At 38.6% G+C, this 6,465-nt stretch overlaps 1 long non-coding RNA gene across 1 annotated transcript; it reads right to left on the bottom strand.

Annotated features, from left to right (window-relative positions):
• Window positions 1-1,331: 1,331 nt before the first annotated feature.
• Window positions 1,332-5,541, bottom strand: LOC106034354 (uncharacterized). The gene is made up of 3 exons (XR_001205950.3): window positions 5,080-5,541; window positions 4,191-4,324; window positions 1,332-1,452 (listed from the first exon to the last, which is right to left on the bottom strand). It is a non-coding gene; the product is annotated as an uncharacterized lncRNA (long non-coding RNA).
• Between the last annotated feature and the right edge of the window lie 924 nt (window positions 5,542-6,465).

Genomic DNA, 6,465 nt, shown 5'->3' on the forward strand with positions numbered 1-6,465 from the left:
TGCAAGTTGTCAGTGGGAAAGGAAACTGTTGGAAGAAACACTCATGAATATGCATGCAAACTGAAGCTGAATTTTGATTTGGCTGCATTCATAACCCATTTACGTTCATTTCTGTGGATTATCAGATGCTGGAGATTTATTCATGAAAACGAACTAAGCACTCAGTCACCAGAAGGGAATTCTGAGCAGCATTTTCAATGGCAAGGTTTGCCAGTGCTAGTGAGCTACACAAGTCATCTAATCAGACAAGTGAAATAAGCAAAAGAAATAGTAATATATGTAAATCTAGCACAAATTACAAATATTTGCAGTGAGGCGTTCACAGATGAGCTGCTAATCAGCACCAATTCACTGAGGAGTGGAAGTTCAGTGGACCAGGTTCTGCCCTGTATCTATCCACAGGCACTGTGAAGTGGTAATAACCATTTCTGTAACAAAGCACTTGGAAAGCTCTAAGAGGCGTGAGATACAAGGGCTATTGGTATTGAACTAGGGAACTGCACAACTATTTGCTGTCCTTTCACAAACAAAGGGGAAAAAAAGCAAGCAGCTAATTATTTGTTAGGACAATTCACACAACCCTAGATGACAAGGACTAAATTAACTCTGCTATTATTTCATATTTACTGAAAATCTCCTGTACAGTCATAAAGCACAGCACAATCACCCTGAACTAAAAGCGTATCTCCTCTGTTCTCTCATATAAAGACCCTCTGCCCACTGGACAGTTCTCTAAAGCTATAGTTCATCAAATTTCAGGAGGGCAAACAGCAGCTCAGCTTAATAGGAAGCCATCAGGAAAGCTGCATCACACCCCTTTCTTCTTCAGATTACATAAAAATCCAAGAACTGTGTTACAGGAGATTTAAGTTAGAGCAGCACAGACCCTTAACAGTAAGGCACACTCACATTTCGGACTTTAAAATCCTTAAATTTGCCCTTTGCTTAAAAAAGTCAATGATTTCACCAAGAAAGTTTGATTAGTTTCTTTTACTTTCTGTAATGAAGTGCCATCCTTTTTACACTTGAAAGGATCTTTGTAATAATGCAACATTGATCTTTTGAATACAGATGAGCTAACCTAGATAATAGGATTTGGTACCCAAAAACGAGGGATCCTGAGCTTGCAACTCTAAGGCTCCAGTGCCATCAAGAGGATTTTGAAGATACAGCACCTACTCACGAGCTAATGTTTATACTTGGTATAATGCAATACATTTTTTATTTCTATTAGATTTGTAGGAGATCTTTCGATGAAAAGCAAAATTCATGATGCATCTGAGAACTTAATACACACTTGCAAGCAAGCAAGGATGCAGAATCGTTCATAACAAGGAAATACAAATAAAGAAGCAACCATTACCAGCTTCCATATATAAGAATTTCAGAGCTTTTCTTTCTCGTAGTCCATACCACACCTGGTGTCCAATTCATTAACTGTAATAACATAATCTGGAAGAAGATGTTTAAGAAAATGTTAAAAACAGTTTCAACAACAGAGAGGGAAATAACTTGAAAAAATGTGCTTCTAATTTAAAATGGAGTTTGATGACAGAAACTATGCTAACAACAACAGCCAGTGGAAAGCAGACATTACCTGCTTTCCTTAAAAACAAACCACCCCTTAATGTTTCCTTAAACTCAAATCCATTATGTCCAGTAAACAGAGCAAGGCACTAAGTACCAAAATACTTGAATTTTCTCCCCAACATTACTACAAGCTTGTTGCACTAACCTCCTATAACTAGAGTAACAAATACACACATCTACTCCTCTAACGTCTTCTTCTATTTATTTGCTTTCATAGCCACCATGTTAACAGCAGCAATTTCTTGTTATGTGCTTAGAGCAGGCTGGTATTGCTAGGTCTGTTTCATAATCCATAACCAACTCATTTAATTTGGACCTGTTCAAATACAGATCAGGTCTATTCTAAGAAGCAAGCCAGGCTGAAAACAACATTAAAGCAACTCAAGATGGGTTCCCTGTCATCCATGACCTGTAACACATAATAAGTTCTGGCACAAAAACAGCCATATTAAAAAAAAAAAAAAAAAAGTACCAGTGCCAGACAGAACTTTTTTTTTTATTTTTTTAATATAACTGAAGTAAAACTCTTCCCCTCCTCCACCAAGAAAATAACAACATTTCAGCCAAGCTCTTGCCATGCTGCCAAATCATTGTTGGAATGGAACAGCGAGAGCTGAGCTCAAACTGTGCCTCAACACCATTTTCAAACACAACTCTATTAGAAGTGTAGGCAGAGTCTTTGAGGAAGATAACATGAGGAGTTATTTCAAGTGACCTTTTTGAAATCTTTTTATGATATAGCCCATTAACAGGCTTATTGGGAAAGAACATTTTGCACTGGAAAGATTTGTATTGGACTGGTTAACTTTAATTGGACTTCTCCTATGCAGACCAATCAGATTTTGCTGGTGACAGCACACATGCACCGTTATTTCAGCTTCAGCTCTCCAGGCTTTCTGACTACTGCAACACAATCATTCTATATTCAGAACATCAAGCACTTCTGTTAGACCATGATAGCAGCAGGGTATCTCCTGATTTTTTTCATCTCAATGTGCCTTCAGGCAGCAGCTATAGATTGGTAGTTTAAGAATAAAGACAGATTGAGCCATGGTTTTAACTTGTAAACAGGGTCTTTGAAAGAGCAAAGGTGTGAGTTAGTCTCCAGTAAAGCAAACTTACTTTGCTGTTTGCTTTAGGCACTTTTGTGATAAATCTACAGAGTGGGAATGGATTTCCTGTCTGTCTCTGCAAACTTGTCTTTTACTGAACCAAGCAAAACTGCCAGGATTTTATTTCCAATGCAAGCATATGTGTCAGGGTGAAAGACAAGGGGTCAAAAGTGCATTTCAGGATTAGGTGCGTTTCTTTGCAATGCTTATACAATCTTCTGTAGTAAGTAAAAATGAAAGACCAGGATTTCCAGGGTAGAATGAGAAGGCTCCTGTGTTTTGCTCTTCACTGCTATACTGACACAGTTCTGTTACTGAAAAGCAGATGAACTTCCCATTTAATTTCAATTATTTCATATTATTCAAATGGCACTATACATTTTTAAATAAACTAACCCCATATAGTGTCTTTCACCCCAAGATCTTACACTTGCTAACACCATTTTCTTATCTATTGACAAAAAAAAAAAAAAAAAACATGCTTGAAGTCACCCAAATATTCAGATTTGGGGCCACTAAGATAGTTCCTTAGCTACCCTGCACAAAAGGAACCACTGGCCATTTCTACCCATGCACACACCCCAAAGCAATCATATTGCCTCCAGCCATTCTAACCTCCATGTAGAAAAATGCACCTGTAATCTTAAGTGACAGGCAGCATCAAGCAATTGATGTGTACACATTACCTCAATGACATTTCCAACTAAATATCATCTATTCTTCAAGTGTTACATCAGAGGGGAAATGAACGTCCTATTCATACCATTACCGTGTGTCCATCAAATTGACAAATGAAGATAAATCAGCTACTTTGCTGCTCCCATCAATATAAATGCATAAAGACATAATAAACACTATAAATTTTTAACTACCTAGCTGCTTCTACCTGCAAACATCAAATTCCCTCACGCTTCAATAAAGGAAAAATATACTCAATGAAGTCTAACAAATGTGCCATCTGTTCGGGGAAAACCGATAAAACAGAGCAACAGTTCAGTGGGACAATGCTGACCTCTTGTGGCAGCATTGCAGAGAAACAACTCCACGTGCAAACGTGGAACTTTTCCTAGATACCGCCTTAAACGTGTGTAAACTGTTGGTGCTGCAATACAAGAACTCTTTAGTCCCAGGGAGGGCCCCTCAGCTTCAGGTACACACTTAAGACTCCAAACGAGCACCACAGCTCCCAAGGACATCCTGAACGAGTTAGCAATGCTCAGAGTAAGACCAGAGGAGAGGCTGTTGCAAACAGTCTCTGCTGCTTGGCTTCAGTTTAAGGCCATTACTTCACGTGTGTTTGGCGATGCAGGTAGATTGAGATTAAACATAAATAAAATAAAATAAAATAAAATAAAATAAAATAAAATAAAATAAAATAAAATAAAATAAAATAAAATAAAATAAAATAAAATAAAATAAAATAAAATAAAATAAAATAAAATAAAATAAAATAAAATATTCAGCACGGGAATAGATTAGATTAATTACCAAGGTGGTACAATTTCCAGAACAGGCTGGTCTCACGAACAGTCTGGGTGAACTCCTGGAATAGCCGTGGTTCTCTTGCACTGGGGCTGTTGCGGCAACATTCTTCCCAAGCCATCACCTGTATTGTAGTTGTCCTGAAAAACAGTAGTTTCACACAACTCCCACCCTATTGTAGTCCACAGGCTGTTCACACCTTTTTCACGTGTTAAACGGCACCACTTACTGAATTACTAGACGCCATTAGTACCTATCCTGCATTATTTGTTCATTTGGTAAGGACAAAAGGCATGTTAAAAGAATGGTTGTTCCGTTTGTAGGCGTTGAGATGGTTGCTAGTTGTGTTTTCCTTACAGAACAAGGCCATGGAAAACTGTTTGGGTTTCTCCCCCTCCCCCCCCTATTTTAAGCAGGTTTTCTCCGATCTGTAACTTTCTCTCAGGATAAAACCAAGTAAAAATGTCTTATGCTGATGAAGTGTCATTAAGCTACAAAAGAAATTTAACTACCACCTCGAAATTACAGTTTTCTTGCACAGCATCTGTAGCACTAAGCAACTTTGTACTTGTAATTTGTACTTGCGGACCTCTATGAAGATGCAGAGAAGGACCTTGAAACTAACTGAAAGTCTTGAAGAACCTTATTATTTTTACACGTCTGATGAAAATAAATAGAACTAAAGGAAACAAGCAGAGTATGAGGACGCTCTTAGGCAAAATACCTGCAAAAGGTATTGCAGTAACCCACCACCCACAGAAATCGATAGCCCACATAACAACCAGGGTGAGAACCCATCTGCAGCCCTAGAACACAGTCTCAGAACAGTATATGCATTCCTAAGATACCTCGAAAAGCTATACTTTTTATACCATAAGCTGCACCAAGTACTTACAGCCACAGCTAGATCTCCACGGAATCTCTACGGGCTCCAGGGCCACTGCGGGTCCATCAGTGCAGCCTGCACCACAAATGTGCAGTTTGACATCTTAGTACTCTATTTCTCTTACCACTTGGATAAGAAATCAGAACTATAGAAAAATCTAAACAAACAAAAAAAAATCTGGATTGCTTTTAAGTAAACGGTTTAAACCCTCATGCTTTAAAAATTTAAGCCCATCTAAACCGCCACTGCAATTTCTGCAGAAGTTCTCTCAACACAGAATAACCCACTAGAAAGAGAGCACAGGGAGATAGCTACAGTATTCCCAATAGGAATCCTGAAAGAATCCTAACTCCACACAAGCAAATAAAAAAAATAAATATAAAAATAAATAAAAATAAAAAACGAGAACCAAATGCGGTGGCTGGCTGGGCGGCGCCATTTTGTCTTCTAGAAGCATCCCTGCCTGCTGGCATTTGGGGTGCCGGGCTCTGCCTCACGCCTGGGGTTCAGGTTTTCCATTTCGCCCCTGCTGGCATTGCTACTGTGCTATGTGGGATTTCTTTCTCAGAAGAGGGAAAAAAGAAATTTGTGGAGTTCTTTCTTTCTTTTTTTTTTTTTTTTTAAACTAAAACTGCTACCATGAAGTTTAAGGGGTAAAGTTAACTTAGGTCTCAGACCAAAGATTGGTTTGTGCAAATAAGTAGCAACGTGTGGGGAAATAATTATAAAGCACAACTTGAATAGAAGTGTTTACAACATTCAAGTCTGGCCAGCAAGAAGCAGGTGATGTGTTTCTTACTTAAACATTTTCTCATAATGTTGGAAACCTAAACAAAACAGTTCACTTAGTGCTTGAGAACTAGAAAATGAGACTGTCAAGTCTGCAGGTTACTCAAACCAATTTAATTTCCCTGTATAAACTGGGTGATAGGAAGTAAACAAGGAGCCTTCAGTGCAGAATTTAAATGAGCTTTTTTAGTTATTTCAGATGTAAAGGTTCAGGTGTTCTAGTTATAAGACACTCCCTGTGAGGAATACTGGAGTGCCACCAGTACAGCCTGAATGGGCCATCATGCCCCAGATGGACACGGACTAAAACTGCAATTGAAGATATGAAAATCCCACATGGATCCAATCTGGGAAATTTTCCAGCCCCACCAAAGTACTCAATATTCTGAAAATGTCCCTGTTCAGTTCTGAGTTGCATTCTGAATTTTTGCATGTAGAACAAAGGCAAGATTGTAAGAATGGCTTCTGAAGATGGAAATGAAACTCAAGGTGAAATCACAGAATCACCGAATGTTAGGGATTGGAAGAGACCTTGAAAGATCATCTAGTCCAATCCCCCTGCCGGAGCAGGAACACCTAAATCATGTCACACAAGAACCCATCCAG

This window comes from Anser cygnoides, chromosome 14 (assembly GCF_040182565.1).
Source record: "Anser cygnoides isolate HZ-2024a breed goose chromosome 14, Taihu_goose_T2T_genome, whole genome shotgun sequence".
Lineage (NCBI taxonomy): Eukaryota > Metazoa > Chordata > Aves > Anseriformes > Anatidae > Anser > Anser cygnoides.